The sequence below is a fragment of the Cryptomeria japonica genome, chromosome 2 (assembly GCF_030272615.1).
Source record: "Cryptomeria japonica chromosome 2, Sugi_1.0, whole genome shotgun sequence".
Taxonomy (NCBI): domain Eukaryota; kingdom Viridiplantae; phylum Streptophyta; class Pinopsida; order Cupressales; family Cupressaceae; genus Cryptomeria; species Cryptomeria japonica.
The window spans coordinates 525,595,603-525,613,972 of record NC_081406.1 but is presented as its reverse complement, the minus strand read 5'-3'; the positions used below and the strand labels follow the sequence as shown (position 1 = coordinate 525,613,972).

Here is an 18,370-nt window from a genome sequence, read left to right as displayed (position 1 = left end):
TTGGACTCAGCTAGAACTGATTGGCTAATGTATTACTCAAACATAGACTCAGCAAATCGGAAAATCACAAAACCACAAGATATAAGGATTTTTCAAGGATTAAAAGCTTTTATTTTCTCCATCTGTACTCCTTTCAGTTTCATGCCACTCTTATTGTCTTAGACTTAGTATCCACAATTCCTAAAACCTAAACTATCCACAAAACATGAGGAGAACAACCATGTCAAGGAAACACAAGCAAGGATGCACACAATTTGCATTGAAATATCAAAGATGAGGCATCCAAAATAGCAGAGGTGTTTGGCATTTTTTACAATCATGTTTGGTCATGTTTGGCATGTTCATGTGGGAAGGGCATCATTTCCAGTCATAGGTAGAAGGAATGACATTTTGTAGTCAATTTTTTAGGGTTTTCTTAGATCATGAGTGACTTATCATGAAGGGAGTTACAAATATGGAAATTCCACATAAGAGACATTTTTGCTGAAGGATGTCCCATTTGCAGAAGGTTGTGCTTTTGTTGAACCACCAAGGCATGCAATCAAAAGGTCAAGTCTTTGTTGAATCTAGGCCTCAATTCTCCATCACTTGTCCAAGCATACTCACCTAGGGAATCATTGAGTTTGACGAGTTCTGGGCAAGTCCTCTAACATCCAATAAATACATTCACAAAACTACAATTGTACCACACGAATGAACAATCACATTACACAAATGGTAAAAGCGTACAAAGTGAATAACAAAGTCATGTCACATGATTGCAATTATATATTGTCAAAATATGAACTAGTAGTATGGACCTAGTTGCCACCAAAATCTTGTTCAATGTGTAGTGTGATTATTTTTTTGGATGATATTTGAATAATGTTCAATAGATTGACCCTTAAACATAATCAAAAGTGAATGGCAAGGCTTTCCTATGATTTTGTTTCTACTAAACCCACATAAAATGTGATATACGGGAATAAATTCTCACCATCCATCCAACTCATCAGAATTGTAGTTATTACAACATCATTAGTTATTACATAATAAATGATGGCATTAAGAACTTACATTGTACATTAGGGCTTCACTGTGTAAGCAATATTATACTACATCCTACGCACAAAACTCATATTTGTGTAGGTGTAGGAAAAGACTTTATAAATCATGACTTTCAGAATTTACATTGTACATTAAGACTCCATCATGTACACAACAACATACTTTAATTGTGAGGATATTAGAACTTAAAGGTTTAAGCCATGGTAATCATTTAACCATTAGAATTAATAGTGCATTGTAAACATATTTGCAGAAATAATCACAAAAGATTAATTGACACAATACACTAGATTTTATGTGGAAAAAATCTTATGGTAAAAAAAATCCACAAATCATCATTCAATAGTGAAAAAATTTAAATCAAATCTATACAATTACAAACGTATTTGGAAATCTAGAATTCAACACGGACTCTACAGCCCAAAAATTTGACTTGCACTTCAGACTCGACAAATCTCTGTTTTAAAAAAATATATATACAAAAAAGCAGAAACTAATGCATTTAGAGAACACATGAATCTATTTTGGTCATCAATTTGTCATAATTTAAAAATTACATGTCATGTGACCCTCAAACAGTCATTTGAAATTTCAAAGTTTCAAAGTGAAACAATAGATGTACAACATGACTATAATTGTTTACATATGTCAAAAAATGGTTAAATACAATCGACATCCTCTTCCCACTCTTAGTGTAACATAACTTTTCAAACTAAAACTAGAAAGTAATTTAATATCAACATAAAAACTAAATATTTACTCAAATATATTTTACTCTTCCTATAATGCATCCACCTCTATTATTGTTGCTCTCTCCAATTCAGTAAGACCTTCATTAGCGAGTATGATATCATTATGTGCTTCTTTGGTAGTTCAATTAACACATGGATCAATGTCATCCAAGTCAATGGCATCATGTCAACTCTCCACCTTTTTGGTTCAAAAAAAAAGATTATACTAAATAAAAACAAGGTCATTGAGGCACTCCTGGGTCAACATGTTTCTCTTCTTGATGTGAATGCTCTCAAATACACTACATTTGCATTCACACCCAAAAGCACTACTGGGCTAGGACAAAACATGTGTAATGTCCCCTTCTCACTGATGACCTTCCAGTGGTCCATTAGCCTATTCCTGAGACCCGTAGGCTAGGTGGAATGAAGAATGAGGGTCCAGCATTGATGAAACGAGGACTTACTATTTTTAGTAAGTCAGGGAATGACCATTCTGGAGTTACTGTCCTACTGAGCTCTCCATGTTTTTCCTCTGGACGCGATGATCATGCTTTTTTGAGCATTAGTTCTTGACTTACTATTTTTAGTGAGTGGTTGTGTGGCACAATTCTATTTTTGGCAATAGATTGGGGTTCTGATTTTGCAACAGTTCTGTGGTCGTCCGAGCTCAGTTTCATCCTGATTGTGATAATAATCAGTACGGGAGTCATTTGTGACATAATTAAATATTATTTCCTTATCCTAAGGTTTAATATTTAATTAATCTGATTATTTGCGACTGATTTATTAAAATTGGGATTAATGCCTATTTTTCCTAAGTTCTTGGCGAATTTCATGTTTATTAAAGAGATGTCGAAATATTGAGAAAGATATTATTTTTTATGACTTATCTCTAATATTTGCCAAAGTGTAACGTGGGTCCTTGCCTTAGGCGTGAGGTTTGACTTGTGGGAAATGGCCCCACATTTGGGGTCCACATGTAGTGGAGTGAAATGCAAATGAAAGGCATTGAAATTGAAGGAAATTGCATTTGGGGTTGAGGTGTGTGAAGTTATAAATATGAGACTTGGGCTCCCATTTCCACATCTTTGAAAATTGCATCGTTATGTTGTCGGTTTGGCTACTGAAAATCTAAACTTCGAAGTTGGCTTCCTAGCTGAGTCTCAGTTTCGTACTTGCAAGATAGTACCTAGCTGTGTCCTTGTGTTCCCATTGCTGATTGGTGAATGAGTTGCAGATTATGGAGTGTTCTATGTTGGATTTGAGTATTTCTAGTTGCTGGTTGCAGGATTGCTGAAAGTATATTTTGCTCACATCTCTTAACCAGGCGACTCCATCATTCTGGGTATCGGCTCATCCTTCCTTCCTAGCCATGGCGATACATTGTGTAAGTTTTTAGCAAGTTTAATTGAGCATTGATTTTTCTAGACAAAATCGAAATCCCTAGGTATGGCGTGGGTTTCTGATATTGCATTGGGATGCGTGCAAATTAAATAAGGGTTGTTTGGGGTTGTAGTTTGGATTGGATGTTGTTGTTAGTGTTATATTGGGGGATTGGGATTGATTTGAGTTGAGTTGATTCGGGTGAAAAATGAGGGAGTTATGAGTATTTTGATGTTTCCATAGGCTGTTGAATTGTACTTTCAGCCTGCAAATTAGTTGTAACAGAAAATGATAAGTCTTGTTGTAAAAATCTGCAATTACTCTTCTCATCTCATCTCTATTTTGTAAGGTTGTTTCAGTAGTACTGATCATCCCTTCTTTTTGCTCTTATTTGTAATCCCCACTGCATAAGTGGATGAGGTTGGCTTGCCGCCTTCTAAGTTTTGTAATTCAGTTTTTGTACTCAGTCCTCCCACTAAATAAGTGGTCGAGTGATAAGTTCAACACAATGGTCCTCCCGCTGAAATATGTGGTAGAGTGATAGCTTAATGTAATGTCCTCCCGCTAAAACACGCGGTAGAGTGATTGAATTTCAGTTTCTTGTCATTTTCCCTTGGTCGGTTTACCACCAAGAGTTGGGTTTCTATCTTGTTGGATAAGCAGAAGGGGCTGGCTTGCCGCCCAAGCATTGTAATTTCAGTTTGATTATTGTTGCTAACGATCCCCGGAACACCGTATGCTCTCACCCTCCCAGACTGGGCTCTCAGTGAACAAAAGGTGGAAGGGTTCCCTTTCAGCAGTTCGGTTTATTTCTCTAACCTTAACGGGTTGTGGTGATTGCTTGTGTCGCTTATTGTTAAAAATTCAAAAAAAAATTACTGGGATATTACAACATGAATAGCTAGCCTCTAAAGATTTTGTGTATTAGCACCACAAATTGACAGATCAAACATTTGAAAAATAATAAGAATTAAGTAAAACATTCAAAACTTAAAATCAAAACCTTCAAGTTTCTACTCTCTAGCATTAAACTAAAATTAAAGGATTTTTTACCTGATTATTAGTTTTCCCTCCTTAGAATGGCTAGAGCTACAAAAAAAAGAGCCTCTCCTCCACACCCTTGAAGACCTCTAGGTTATCAAGAATTTTGTCTCTAATTTCTTCATCTATTGTGATCCTCTATATCAATGAAGGTCTGAAATGAACTCCTCATCGATCTTAAATGTATCATAGAAGTTAAAAAAAAGGTTTAGGAAGTACACCAAGGTATGTTTTGTTTGGTGAAGTTAGTTTATCTATCTATGATCAACAATGTGCCAAACGATGTCTAGTTTTTTGTTACCACAATAGTAATGCAAAATAATCTATTTGGCCCTATCTATGTCCTCATAGAAGCAGCCCATCGACATGCCATCCCCATCCACCAAACATAAAACCTTGACCATTCATCAAAAATCAAATGGGTATTAAAAGGTTTTGACCATTCATGGGTTACCCTCATCAACTCTTAATCCAACAAATAGATCAAAAATCAAATGGGTCCCCTCCTTGGAAGGACTATGGAAGATGGATTCGAATTAGTATTGTTGATATTTTTTTTTACAACACTTCGAACACAGAATAAAATACCAAGGTATTCTATCCCCTCTTGAACAAAGAAAGCTCATATGCTAACAAATATGATCAAATGAGATAACTCCAAGGTTTAAAATGTGAACAATTGACTTTATGCTCAAGAATTTTGCTAGAATCACAAAGGGACTTATGTTTATAAACACAACTAGAAAATGGAATCTTACTAATTTTCTTGGAAATAAGAGACAAAAGGAATAAAGGGTAGGAAATCTAATCTAATGCTAAGAACAATGATGACAATGTACGATACTTAGATAGACAAATTCCCTCAAACCAAGCTTTTCTTAGACATGATGACAACAACTACACAAACTTGATGCAATCTTCTAAGGAAATGGAAGATTTTCACACTACAAATACACCATCCAAATGCCCAATGCTGGAAAAACTTGAACAAGTACCCACAATCAAACTTAGCTAACCACAAAAAGTATGAGGCAATGAATTCATCACAATAACTTCATAAGCATCCAACTTGATTGATGAACTATAATTAATCTTGAGAAGTAACAATGAACCATGCAAAATGTAGAAACACAACACATACATCCACCATAACTTCAAGGAAAGTATTGAATTGATTTCAACATAACTTGGCAAAAATTTCAAGATTCCTCCTCCTACTCTACTGCTAAGTACTTGCTATCTCTAACAACTATTAACCTTTACAAGTGAGAATATTGAACCTCATATAGAGGTCTCTTTACAATTCAGTGGTTCAAATTGATTCAAGATCAATGGCCAAGATTGTAATGTCCCCTTTCTAGCACATATTGTATGAGGTTGTTGTTAGCCTATTTCTCCATGGTCTCATAGGCTAACTAGAACATTTAAGGGATCTCGGGGATATTTGGCCTAGATAGTTTCAATTACAAGTGATTCTGAGGTGTTTTGGTGTGGTTTTGGGATACTTACTATGTATAGTAAGTCAATTGGGCTAGGTTAGGTGTTGGTGTTGGAAATAAGCCACACCCAAACCAACGATGGACTAGTCCAAGAGGGGCCAGTAGCTCAGTGGTAGAGCACTCCAGCAGTGTATGGAAGGTCCTAGGTTCGAGTCCTAGCTGGTCCATGTCTCAACATGGTATCAGAGGCAGCTCCAGGCTAGGAGCCCCAAGCACACGAGGTGTGGCTTAAGGGGGGGTGTTGGTGTTGGAAATAAGCCACACCCAGACCGACGATGGACTAGTCCAAGAGGGGCTAGTAGCTCAGTGGTAGAGCACTCCAGCAGTGTATGGAAGGTCCTAGGTTCGAGTCCTAGCTGGTCCATGTCTCAACATTAGGATCATCAATGATTCATGGATAATATCCTATTGATGGTAATTGTTGATATCGACTAGATATTTTAATGATCATTTGTGATTATTAATTTATTTATCAATAAAGTTAAGTTATAAAATTAAAATTAAAATACTTAACTTTATTGTTATGGAGACTTAAGTTAAAGAGAAAATTATTTAAATATTAAAAGTTCCCCTTCATTAAAGGTACTTGGAGACTTATATATTAAAAGGGAAGTATTTCTATTTGTCCCACATTGGCTGGAAAAGTGTGTGGGCTCTCCTAGGAATTTTATAAAAGACTCTTGAGAGTTCATTTTCAGCATGCTTGGTTGGAGAATTTGTAAGTATATTGCTGGGGTAATTTCTCAAGGGTTTGTGAGAACGAAATCCCTCAGGAATGACATTCTCTTCGCTGTTGCAAGATACAGTCGAGAGGATTATTCAGTGTTTTCATTCAGTAAACACGGTTGGACTTCATTGTTGGGTTGATATCTGCAATCTAGTTTCTGAGCACTGAGGGCAGATTTTGGAGAAGATTGTAAGAGTAGATTTTGAGGATATTGGTGGCAGCCAAAAAATTTAGAAAAAAAAAGAATTTGCTACAGTGACGTTACTACAATACCGCCGCTACAATAACTTTGCTATAGTGTTGCTGCTACGGTTATTTTTCTACTATAACGTTGCTACAATGATTTGCATATTTTCAATCTTTAGACTGTTGTTCTAGTGAATTTTTGTGATCAGCTCAAACCAAAGTATTGCTGCATTTTTTAGGTATGTTGGATTTAGATAATAGGGGTTATTTTATGAATTGGGTTGTTAGTATTTTATTAAAAAATTGAATATTTAAGCTTGCAAAAAAATCTGAAATTTTCAACAGAGCATTTCCTATGTAATGTTCAAATTTTATTGAGTTCAAATTAATGCAATATCTTCTATTTGCTGCAATCTATTGTTATGAAAAGAACATTGAAATTCATCATCAAAACCATTAGCAAAAACATTATTCAAACATTAGAAACAAACACAAAAAAAAAGGAGGTATAAGGGTGTATGTTACAAAAAAATTCAAGCCAGATTTAGCAGGGACATTACAATGGTATCAGAGCTTGGGTGCCAACTGTTTGACAAAATTCCTCATAGGAAAGATTAAAAAATTGGTTGCAAACTAGGGGTGGTTATTACAGTGGTATCAGAGAACAAATCATCCTACCAACCTATGGAGTTTAGTTGAAGTGTGCATCAGATTTTGTGAAATTCACAAAGTTCAACTCAGAAAAACAAAATGAAGCCAAGAGCAAATAAAAAAAGTGATCTTTTCTCAAAAGAATTCAATGATACATTTAATGGTGATCAGCCAAGGAATTTGTAGAAAGAAAAGGAAGTGGGATGTTGGCTCTATACAATTGGATTAGAATTGGAGTCTTTGAAACTTTCAGATGATGTTCTCTCTAAGTTGGAGGAATTAGACTCATATTTGTCCAAAGTATACCAGTCAGATTAGAGGATTTTAAATTGGGCTTTGAACCCATCAATGCTTGCTTTGATCCAGCACAGGGAATTGGAACATCCCTGTGAAAAAGTGAGACTTGTAGTTGCTTCTTGTCACAATGAGATCATAAGAATAATAGGTCCTGTAGCACCCTATAATGATGACATATTGAAGAATGTCTTGAAGCTGATTTTGGAGAGCCTTCATGGGTTACATGATGTCAAAGCCCCTACTTTTGGTAAGAGGGCTAAAATTTTAGAAGTTTTGGCAAGAGCTAGATCATTTGTCATTAAGTTGGATCTCAAATGTGATAAATTAATTCTTCAAATGTTTCAATGTTTTTGAACCAAAATCAGAAACAACATTCAGACAGTGTTAAAGAAAGTATGCAAACTATTTTGTCTTTAATTGTGGATGAAGATGATGACATCTGCAAGCAATTGCAATTAGATTTGTTAGCCATTTGGAGAAAGAAGCATAATATCTTACCTATGGCTTATAAGTTCTCAAAAGGGTTGGTTGAGCAGAAAATTGAAAGGTTCAAGAAACAAATGACTGAAAATGAAATAATCTCAATGGGCTTACAGGTTGCAGGGTCTACCAAAAAGAGTAAGAACAAAATGAGAACGGAGCAAATTTGTTTCACATGTTAGGAGACTTGGACACCTGATCACAATTGTGGGTTTAGTAAGGAAGATAAGTCAGCCAAAGAAGTTTGGACCAGCGATGAAGAAGATAGGAATCCCATAGTTTTGTTCCAACAAAATAACACAAATGGTTGTGAGGAGATGGATTCAGCTATTGTTATAGGTAAGGGATATACAAATTTCTATATTGGTGACTTGGAAGTTGTTATTGACAAACATTTTGATGAGGATGGTCTTACTCAAGGAGAGAGCATGTTGGAGTCTCAAGATGTTCCCAAGGAAGAAAATGAATCTTCACATAATGATGAATCATTTGAAGATGATGACGTATCAGCAGTTTTTGGCCATGCATTCAAAGATGGAGGGAGATTTATTTGATAAAACTGAAAACATTGCAGCAGATAATGAAATTTCTTTAAACCAAAAGGCAGTCCAAACTTGTGAGTATGAATTATGCCAAGAAGATGACACTAAAAAGGCTGATTTGAAGGACCAATCAGAGATTTTATTTCTAGATGAGGGTTTTGTAACATTTGATTTGAAAGATAAGCTAAAAGTCACAGAGGATATGGTTGTTGCAGCCTTAGAGCATTTTGATGATACCCATAAAAACATTGAAGACATTATTTGGAAAATTCAAATTGAGGAAAGGGACGTAAGAATTGCAAGTGGAATGAATAGTACACACCTACACAATCAAAAGGGTATTAGAAAGAGTGAAATCTGATTGCTTGCAATTGCTTAGGGATAGGGATATTGCAATCAAGTTTGTTGAGGACAAGAAAAAAGAAGTTGATAATCTTTGTTTACAACTTAGCATGGCTCATTGTTCATTGTACAAAGCAAAAAATCAGTCATCTATTGCAGCCACTTCTATGGAACTAAAAATGAACAGTAGGACTATGGAAATCATGCAATTTGTGGAAGAGATCAATGCACTTGGTGAGGATGAAATAAGGTATGATGATTCCAACATTTTCTATTTTTAAGTAGGTACAATGCGCTGATGAAGATCAGCAGGAACAACAAGAAGTTGAACTCATGAATGTTGTTGTTCAATCTTCCCAGGATGGGATATTTTGTAGCCATAATCTAGTTTCTTTAACAGGGTTTGTAGGTGGTTTTCAGGATGATACTTTTGATGGATCAGTAGCTGATAATGAGCATCCAAATTTGGAAGGTGTGCATGAAGATAGCATTGAAAGAGATGAAGAAAATGAAGTCTCCATGAATGCGAACAAGAATATATTGTCTTTTTATGAGCTTGATAATCATAGGGTGATGAAAAACCTCTTTGTGAATGGCATAGGATTGAAATGTCATTTTACAAATGTTCAAGTAGACGGTTTTGTAGTCTCAAGCTACTTTCAAGGTATGTCATTCTACAACAGACTTGTTGTTCCTTATTTCATTAAGACACCATTGCTTGTCATTTTGGAGAGACAGAACGTCTGTAAAGGTCTTATTAGAGGATTGTATATACATTGTAGGCATCTACTTGAAGAACTATTTATGGAAACTAATAGATTACCTCTTGAAAAGATAATGAAAATTGATAATGCATGGCTTATAGAAAGGAATGTTTGTCATGTCCCCTTTCTAGAGTGGACATCGGAGACGGAGGAGTTGGCCTATCATTGGAGTCTCATAGGCTAGCAGAGGTTGATTGGGACTCATTCAGTGCATATAGTGATTGGATTTTGGCTTTACAGGCAGTTTGGAGCCAGTTTGGAGCAGTTCCTAGATTTTAGGGGGTATCCCTAAATTTTAGGAGGTCGTGACAGTTGCTAGTCGTGAGGTTATTCATGACCTTTTAGATGGTTTCAGTTTCAAAGAGATGGGCTTGTTTCCTAAATTTTAGGAACATCCCTAGATTTTAGGGATGAGACTACCAGTGAATCCTTGATTTCCGACTTCAGTCACAGACAGGTGACAGGATGATTTTAGGGTTTGTAATGTCAGTTGGGCATTTTGTGGCTATTTGGGTTATATTTTTAATATTTCCTAAGTTAGCGTTTAATAATTAAATAAGGCTAAGTTGTTAGCCATTTTGGAGTAATAAGGGGATTTTTGGTCTCATCTGGATGCGCATCCTATTGTGTGATAGCTCGTTGGAAAGATCTTGAAATTCTTTAAATCTTTCTCTTTGGTCTCAGGGCAATTCAGTGAGCGGATTTCTGTCTATGGGGAAAAAGGTCATTTTCTAGTAACATGACCACTTTAAAATAAGAAATTATAACATTTCCACTAGACCACGCCACTTGGAGACAATTAGGGTTCGATTTGCAATTGAGAGGGGTTATAAGGGGATAGGAGCTTCATTCTATGATTATCTTTTACACATTTTACATCTTGGATTTGAGATTTGGCTCTGGAAGAGCTTTTCAGCATCTGGGACGCCAACCCCAATGCCTTGCCTGTTTGGGACGTAGCCCCCAATACAGTGGTTTGGATTTGTTTGCAGCTATTAGCATCTTGGAGATTGTACGGCATTCTTTCTGGAGGTTCAGCAATTCTGATAGAGTTCAGCGTGGGCTTTGGGGTTTCTAACCAGTTGGGTGTACTTGGCAGCCGTACGGCTGTACCTGGCAGCCACTTTCCTTCCCACGTGCAGCACTTGGAGGGCTGGAATCTTGCCACAACTTCATTCCTAGTTATGTTACTCTTTCAGCATCCAGGTTGGAATAATTCCTGATTGTAATCTTCCTGAAATTATTGGAAATCTTCATCTGGTCAAATATTTGATTTTATATTCAGAAATCTGCCTTGAATCGAATTTGTTTTGGCTGTATATGAACTTCATTTTCAGTACTTTGTTCATGTACTTGTACTTCATTATTTACTTGTTGAAAAATCATCAAAATACAAAAAGAATTCAACCCTTCTGCAACTTCTGTCTATTTCTGAAAGAAAATATTAATAAGCAGGAAAAATCAATTTAAATAAATAAAAATTACAGCAGATTGGTAAAAGAGATCCATCAGGGATCTTTCAATGTTCCTTGAAGAAGTGATGTGCAGCAAAAGATGGGAAAATTTTCAGACTTGATTCTTTGGTTACCAACTTACTCATCAAGATTTAATGGCTGCCCTATGAAGTTGATTGTGAAATTTTCAGATCCTGCAGTGATAGTAACAGCTGATTGTATGAATTTGTATGCACAAGATAGTCTCTATAGCAATTGGCAGTTGGGTGTGGATGATAATTTATCACTCCTTGACTACAAAGGCACTCTTGAGGTAATTATCAATCAGATTCTCAGAATTAATACTGCTGATATAATTTGTCCTAGCAACTTTGAGGAAAAGGAGAATGCAGATTTTTGAGATGACCAAATGAGGTATGAATCATTCCAATTTTCAGATTTCAGTTCGGCATCACAGATGGAATTTCAGTTGCATGATTACATCAGATTAGGGGCTTCTATGTGTTTGGGTTTGGTGATGCTAGCATTGTTTTGGGAGTTGAGTGGATGCAATCACATGATCAATACAATCAGTTGGTATGGAAAGCATTGATGGATGATGCATCAAAGATGACAATGGTGAAGGAGTTGGAGGCAGTGGTTATAGGTGATCATAATGAGATTGCATGGGCAGCCCATCTTTATGTGTTTCTTCAATTTACTTCCTTAGAGGATAAGTTGATTCCAGGAGTTGGCATTGGTAAGTTGCTCTCACCAGGTATGTCTTTGGGTAATGAAGTTGCCATTCATGGTTTCATAAGGGCATATCTTTGTGACAACTTGGATTTGGTGAAATGTCTGGCCTGGCAAAGGTGTATGAATGGATTCCTTCATGAGAACCAATTTTCAAATTGGAGATATCATTTTCCAGCAATTGCATTCTTAAATACAGCCGAGTATGTGGTTGGCATCAAGAAGATTATACTTTTAGTTTTGACCGATGGAGTATTGATTAGACACCAACATTTGGAGTTTGGATGAGAGATTCTCCTTTCATCTTGCAAGTGTATAATAGACTTATGGTTTAGATTCCCATGGAAAAGTCCGTTGCTTTGCAAGATGTCGCAGTATACTGGTTATATCAAAATGGCACAACGAAATGGCAGAGCAGTATCCGTCAGAATGGTTTGGGATCCAGGTGCTTGACAAAGTCACGTTTTTGCTAGAGATTGCTTGAGGACAAGCAATATTGAGGTCGGACTATAATGTCCCCTTTCCAGCACATATTGTATGAGATTGTCATTAGCCTATTTCTCCATGGTCCCATAGGCTAACTAGAACATTTAAGGGATTTCAAGGATATCTGGCCTAGACAGTTTCAATTACAGGTGATTCTAGGTGTTTTGGTGTGGTTTTGGGATACTTACTATATATAGTAAGTCAGTTGGGCCAAGTTAGGATCATCAGTGATTCACGAATAATATCCTATTGATGGTAATTGTTGATATCAAAAAGAGATTTTAATGATCGTTTGTGATTATTAATTTATTTATCAATAAAGTTAAGTTATAAAGTTAAAATTAAATATTTAACTTTATTGTTATGGGACTTAAGTTAAAGGGAACGTTATTTAAATATTAAAAGTTCCCCTTCATTAAAGGTACTTGGAGACTTAAATACTAGAAGGGAAGTATTTCTATTTATCCCACATTGGCTAGAAAAGTGTGTGGGATCTCCTAAGAATGTTATAAAAGACTCTTAAGAGTTCATTTTCAGCATGCTTGGTTGGAGAATTTATAAGTATATTGCTGGGATAATTTCTCAAGGGTTTGTGAGGACGAAATCCCTCATGAATGACATTCTCTTCGCTATTGTAAGATACAGTCAGAAGGATTATTGAGTGATTTCATTTTGGAAACATAGTTGGGCTTCATTATTGGGTTGATATCTGCAGTTTGATTTATGAGCACTTAGGGCAAATTTTGGAGAAGATTGTAAGAGTAGATTTTGAGGATATTGGTAGCAGCCAAAATTTAAAAAAATAAAGAATTTGCTACAGTATCGTGCTACAGTGAGTAACTTTGCTATAGTGTCGCTGCTACAATTATTTTTCTACAGTAACATTGCTACAGTGATTTGCAGATTTTCAGTCTTTAGAGTGTTGTTTGGGTGAATTTTTGTGAGCAGCTCAAACCAAAGTATTGCTTCAATTTCAGGATATGTTGGATTTAGATAATAGGGGTTATTTTATGAACTGGTTTGTCAATATTTTATTGAAAAATTGAATAATTTAAGCTTGTAGAAAAATCTGGAATTTTCAGCAGTGTATTTCCTATGTAATTTTCAAATCTTATTGAGTTTAAATTCATGCAATATCTTCTATTTGCTGCAATCTATTGTTATGAAAAAACATTGAAATTCATCATCAAAACCATTTGCAAAAATACAAATCAAACATTAGAAACAAACACAAAAAAAAGGAGGTATAAGGGTGTATGTTACAGAAAAATTTAAGCCAGATTTAGTAGGGACATTACAGTGGTATCAAAGCTTGGGTGCCAATTGTTTGACAAAATTCCTCATAGGAAAGATTAAAAAATTGGTTGCAAACTAGGGGTGGTTATTATAGTAGTATCAGAGCTTGGGTGCCAACTATTTCACAAAATTCCTCATAGGAAAGATTAAAAAATTGGTTGCAAACTAGGGGTGGTTAGTACAAAGATTTAACAATAAAACCCTAGTTAGGGTTAGTTACAACTAACTTCCCTTTGACCAATGAAAAAATTACATTGCAATGGACACATGTCCTTCCTTAAATATGGACCAATGAAAAATAAGGTTAGGTATGTTGAACTCAGTGCCTCCACATGTGCAGTTGTAGATGAGTCACATATATTGAACCCGGAGGTAATAACTTGGAATCTCTTGATTGGTTAAATGTGACTAGGCGCCAACTCATCATGCATATCTTATAAATCATCACAAGTCCGTCCTCCATCTTGAGCAATATCTCTTGATACTCAACATTTCCAAGCTTGATGTGATGTGATGGATCATATTCCCAAATTGTATCACCTTTGGATGATCAAGTCCCTAACTTTGATTAAATCTTCTGAAACTATCTCTCCTTGATCACATTTGCACTTTCGTTTTCTTGTTTGGGAATTTTCCTTCACTTGTGATGCATTTCTATCCTCAACTAGGGAATCTTGAATTATTTCCTTCCTGAACCCTCTTTGATCTTGAAATTCCCTAACTTGATCTTCTCCATGGCTCTACTTCCGGAAAGGGGCCATGACACTGAAACCAATAAAACATCTTCATGATCAGTTGCAGATCTATCCATGTGTGTTCAAGGATGTATTGCTACTGTTATGTTATTTAATTGTTAAATATATTGGTTGTAATCATTGATTATCAGTATTAATTATCAGATCTGTTGTTCATGATTTATTGTGAGGCGTATATGGTAGTTTCATATTTATACCAGTTGTTAGTGCATCAGATCTGCTATCATGTTTTCATCAAATAAAGATTTCCAAGTTCAAAACAATTATGAACATTCAACATAGTTGAATATTTAGCCTTCGAGGGTTTCCAAAATTCATGTCAACATTGTGGATTTTTGGATCTGTTGTTTCAACTATGACATTTTGGTAAATGAGGATTTTTTAAATTTATTGCTACTAATTGTACTGCTGGTCAGCATCTTATTCATTGGAGTTTGGCATCTATATTTGTATTTTACATCTATTTCAGCTTGCACTCATTAGGAAAAGTGTATATTTCCTTATTTTCCTAGCTAGGGACATTACAATATCATCTTGGCCAACATTAATTATAGCCTACAAGACCTCCAATCAAAGGAATCCAAGAGTTTTGAAAGTTGATGCTGATCTCATGCAGAAATGTGTCAATTTGCTTAAAACCTACATCCAGCAACAGAAGGAGAATCAACGTATCATCTAGGGTTGCCATAAATTTATGATGAGTACCTCAACCTACTTGAGCAAAACTTTCTGAGCTTGCAAAGTAGGATTGAGGCAGTTGAACAAATATTAATCACTAAGATAACTACAAATGCGCAATTGTACATGCCCACCAAACAAAACTGCATGCAAGCTCCTACCACTTCCTAGAAACATTGATACTTCTCTCTACTTCTGTCTTCCAAGAGAATACAACTTTTGCAAAATACTGATACATAATGCCAGCCTACAATATCTTCCTTATGTTGCCCTCGATGCTCCAGTTAAATGTTGATCTAATTATTCTCTTTTATCCTCTTTGCGGCCTTGCTAGAAGGAATATTTGTAATACTAGCTTTATATAAATACTTTTATCCTTCAACAAAAAATTAAATATGATCATCTTATAAATTTGAGTGTTATCTCCTAAAATTAGGAAAAATGTTCGTCAATAGCGAAAAACTAGAAAGATCAACACTTATTGTGACAAGGCTGATCTCCACCTAGCTTAATACCCGAGATTCGGGAGATGATTAGCAAAGTGCAGCATTGTAATGCCCCTCTAGGCTGGCTACAAATAAGGAAGGTATTGTGATATTATACCTTTGCTATAATGTTATAAACAGATATATTCGATACTAAATGCTAATCAATATAGTTAGAAATATGGATAATTGAGGATGTATTGTTGGTTTAGGACTTGATGCATATAATCAATATGATTCGGTAATGTTTTCTAGGATGAAGAATGACTATTTTTATAAGGGTTTTGATGTTATAACCTACGTTGCAGCAGCTGAAGTTATACTATTTGCTTGTGAAGCTTATATTATTGGTTTTCAATGGTAATGTCAGGTTTATGTCAATTGTTCATTGTTTTCATGTGGTTTTTAATGTTGGTTTATGTTGAACACAAGGCCCGTCAATGTTGCCTTATCCTTGCTCAGTTTAGAGCATTGTCAGTTGTCAAATGTTAGCCTTATCGGTTCACCACTTAGGCAATAATCTGATATTTCTGGTTTGTGGTATGTGTTTGTGTGTGTTTAAGTTGGATTTTATGTTTTAATGTGTTGGTTAATTTAATTATTAAATTTTTATTAAGTGTTGATTATAATTGAGTTTAATTTAATTAATTATTATTGTTACTTCGAGTAATTAATAATTAATGTTTATGTTTGTTTGTATAAAGATATTCAAGGAGTTAAATTAACAACTTACCATTTGATTAATAAATTAATATTATAGTTTTAAATAAATTAATCAATAAAAATGCTTTGTTTAAATAAAGAAATTAAAAAGCTTTATTTATTAATTTATTCAGCCATATTTTTAAGTTAAAACAAATTAATTGATTTTTAATTCCTCTGAATTTTTAATTAAATTTTATGAAAGTTTTCTTAAATGCCATGCTTTTTGGATCTTCTATGCGTGCATGAGTTTTGGGGGAATTTCCATTTTCTGAGATGATTTTTAGGAAAAACCCTTTCATATTCTGGAAAATTTCCAAAATAGTGTTGTGTTCTCCTCATTGTTGTTTTCAAAAATATCGACAATTACATAGAAATTTTTGTCAAAAAATGAAAATTTTACATTATGGCGCACTTCCTGAGATAGAATTTTGCTTCGCCCTTGGACTAGCTTAATCCTTAGTCCATCCTCGATCCACATTTCATATTTCATCGCATTCTGAGTTCGTTTGCTTTGTCTTTCCTTCAATTACGGGTTTTTTCTTTCTCACTGCGAGTGGAAAATTTTCCTTAAGTTGCAAGTTTTATATTTTCCTTTGTTTTAGTGTTGTAGTGAAATTTTAAGCCAATTACAAGTGCACTTTATGTAATTTTTAAACTTGTAACTTACTTTTTATTTCCCCCTTGTTGTTTTTTGTCTTTTAAGTCATTGTAGGAATTTTTTGGATATATTGCAAGTGAATTTAAAATTACAAGTTTAAAAAGAACTTGTAATTTGATTTGTTCCTACTTAAGTGATTTTAAGTTGTGGTAGGTGTTGATACATGATAGCTTCGGTAAGATAAATGATTGAATGAGAGATAAATGAAGTCTCTCATTCAATCATCTATCTCATCGATAGACTATGATAAGACTTCATTTATCATTCCTTTGTCTGATGATTATTATAATTGCTCTTCTATATGTTATTGCATTATCGGTTTTTCTTATACCAATAATGATGATCGTATGCATGATCATTCAAACTTATGTTGATATTTACATATACGATCTTGCTGTGATCATATTCCTTGATTTGTATATATATAACCTTGCAAACAAATCCCAATTAATATCGGGTTCTTAACCAATGCACAAATACCGATTAGCATCGGTCATAATTCGTAATGCACAAACACCGATTAGTAGCGGTTGTATTTGTTAAATACATTCACACCGATTGGTATCGGTAAAGTACGATTATGGTTTTGAAAAGGCACGATCTAGTAATATCTTGATTGGCCATGTCTAATAGACATGACCGGTCAACGTATTACTTGATCCCATTGTTTACATATATATATACCGATCAGTGGATGTTTAAGAATCATCGAAATTATTAATGCTCTCTCTCCACCTGCAACATAGAATATAATAATCAGATTTATTATATAGTGAATTGACAATTACATAAAAAAATACAATAACATTATATATCTTGCTCATTGAATAGAAAATTGAAAACATTTACATGGTATCAAAGCTATAGTAAAATCAAACCTGCGGCTTTTCAATTTTGTGTAAAATTCAAGTCAAGAATATATCCAACATCACATTTCTCCAAATGGCCAGCACTATCAGATTCGAAGATAGACTCAGAGGAGGCGATGATTTCTCGGCATGGAAGTTTAGAATTAAGATGATTCTAAGAGAAAATAAAGTTGAATCATTTGTAAAAGCTGAAACTACAGAACCTGAGACTGAACCTGAAAAAACGACATGGATAGAGGGAAATGAAAAAGTCATCAAAATCATAGTTGATGGGCTGAGGAATAATATTATGCCCATCATAAGGAAACATGAAACGGCCTACAACATCTTCAAAGCACTTGAAGATGCATTCGAGATATCCAATGCAAGTAGAACCTTGGCTTTAAAGAGAGAAATAAATCATATAGCTATGATCAAAGGGGAGTCAATCAATGCCTACTTCATGCGGATATTAGCCCTAAGGGATGAGCTAGCAACCCTTGGATATGAGATCCAAAGCAAAGAATTAACACTCATTGCTCTAGATGGGTTGCCTAGTATATGGGAAACATTCGTCCAA

General features: G+C 34.9%; 1 protein-coding gene across 4 annotated transcripts in view; it reads right to left on the bottom strand.

Moving 5' to 3' along the window:
• Positions 1–18,370, bottom strand: part of LOC131052191 (uncharacterized) — a 423,207-nt gene that overhangs the window by 313,698 nt on the left and 91,139 nt on the right. The window lies entirely within an intron of this gene.